A 2,349-nucleotide genomic window follows, 5' to 3' on the forward strand; every position below is an offset into this window, starting at 1 on the left:
AATTTCTAATTTCTACGTATAATGCAAATGAACAAAATGAAAAAGTTCAAGGCATGTATAGTGCTTCGTTGTTATTGTGTTCGAGTAGTATACGATGTGTTCCTGATAGTCATCGTTATGAGCAACAGAAGATTTCATCGTTGTTCATCGTAGTATTAGGTTTGTGAAAAAATTAATTAAGTTTATGCCTCTCTGTAAAAGCCCCGCTTGGCCCCCACTTGCTAACAGCACTCGGCAGACCCGGATGGTGAACCATCCAAGTGCTAACTAAGCCTGACAGCACTTAACTTCAGTGATCTGACGGGAACCGGTGTTACCACTGCAGTAAGGCCGCTGGCTCGTCATTACAAAGGCAAATGAAAATACAGTGGGTGGACAACCATAATTATGAAAACACCATAAACACATTACCATGTACGGTGTTGGGAACTCGTTGGCACTCGAACTACCTTGCAGTCACCTCGTAATTGATAAAGGTCCTATATGGTTTTCAAGGGAATCTTCAGATCATGTTACGAGGTTACGATGCTGGAGGTGGATAGCGATCACGCACCATTACCTCTAAAGTAGACCACGATGGTTCAATAATACTGAGATATGATTACTGCACTGGCCAGGGGAGATACGACAGTTGATCCTCGCGTTCACTAAACGAGTCCTGGACGATGCAAACTGCGTGAACAAGAGCCCTGCCCTCCTGGAACACAGCATCACTATTGAGGAACAAACACTGTACCACGACATGGACTTGATCAGCCGAAATGGTAACTAAAACATTGACCGTAAGGCGACCTTGCAGAGTAACCAAGGGGTCCATGCAGTAACACTATATGGCTTCACAAATCGTTACCGAGCCCCTGCCGTATTCCACCATTGCGAGGTCAGCTCTGCCAGAAGTTGGAAATAGTGTGCAACAAGAGTCGACCGACCAAATGACTTCCTTCCACTGCTCCATAGTCCAGCTTTTAGAGCTTCTGCTCCATGTTTTCCTATTTCCTTCACTGATACGTCGTTTCGTAACTGCAACTCGTCCTACAATTCACTGCTTATGAAGCTCCCTTCGAGTTGTTTTGGTGCTGACAGGGTTCGCAAGTGCGACATTCAGTTCTGCAGTAACTTTGCAACAGTTGTCCTTCTATTTTTCGTCATATTCTTTTTCAATGACCGCCTGTCACGAACATTAAAGAGACACTTTCGAGTGTGTTGTGATTCCACGGATGATTTTTTTATTCTTTCTCCTTTTCCTGTAGGAGGTATAAAACTTCCATGTGATGCCTCTTGAAACACCAAACACTTCGGCTGCTTTGGTTACGCAAGCGCCCATCATACGAACACCAACAGTTTGCCCACGTTCGAATTCTCTTATGTCTGATAAACACTCACAACACTGTACTGATCACAACTGAAACTTGAAACGTACTGAAGACATCGCAGATATGTCGTTAGTGGTCAATACAAAAGCGCAAGCTGCAGGCCTACCTAGCTTCTACATTTATGTTGTAACATGCATTTCTCGTGGTGTTTCCGTATTTTTGTCCAACCCATGTACATTTGTCATATATATGAGAGGATGGAAGACAGACTAGTGCTTAACGACTCGTCATTAGAGATGGAGCACAACCTCGGATTGGGGATAGATGGCAAAGAAAACTGACCGTTCCCTTTCAAAAAGGGCATTCGTCTTAAGATGTTAAAATCACGCAGTACTTAAATCTCGAATGCAGGTAATGTGTGTTACCACTGTGCTGCCTCCACTGTAAGCCATACACTGATAGTCAGGAGCAGCCCTCTGATAAGGATGTTATTTCTTTTCCAAGAAAACCGTGTACATCAGCTTAACATATAAGGGGTAGTCATACAAATTTAGTTATCACTTCGAAAAAAGAAAAGATACGTAGTTAATTTTTGTTTGTTTACAGATATATGTGAGCAGTTCTGTGACATACGGAAATGCTCACGCCGCTAAAAGAGAAAAAACCAAATTGTACAGCTCACCAGTAAAGTGGAATATTGTGCTGTAATTCGTTTTCGGCAGCAGCGGAACAATCGCAGCTGTGTGAGGTCGATCCAGACTATTTCCTTACCCGTCTGGCTATTACCACTTGTTAAAAACACTTGGAGCGTGTATGGTCTTATGTGACTAAGAAGAGGAATCCGATTTTGGGATTATATGGACATTGTTTATGCCGGCAATATTCCGAATCCATTTTGTATCAGCAATTTTTGCAGGTTATTCAGGGCTTGTTCGTGGGAACTATAGAGTAACCGAGCTCCTGACCCGTCGCATACACCATCCGTCTAAAACGTTCCGAGACTGATTTTATTCCTAGCGAAAAGACGACGGCAGCG

The 2,349-nt window shown here is 43.2% G+C and overlaps 1 pseudogene; it reads right to left on the reverse strand.

The window, feature by feature from the left end:
• Positions 1-219: 219 nt before the first annotated feature.
• LOC126196088 (5S ribosomal RNA) lies at positions 220-338 on the reverse strand (annotated as a pseudogene).
• Between the last annotated feature and the right edge of the window lie 2,011 nt (positions 339-2,349).

The sequence above is a fragment of the Schistocerca nitens genome, chromosome 7 (genome assembly GCF_023898315.1).
Source record: "Schistocerca nitens isolate TAMUIC-IGC-003100 chromosome 7, iqSchNite1.1, whole genome shotgun sequence".
NCBI classification, from domain to species: Eukaryota; Metazoa; Arthropoda; class Insecta; order Orthoptera; family Acrididae; genus Schistocerca; species Schistocerca nitens.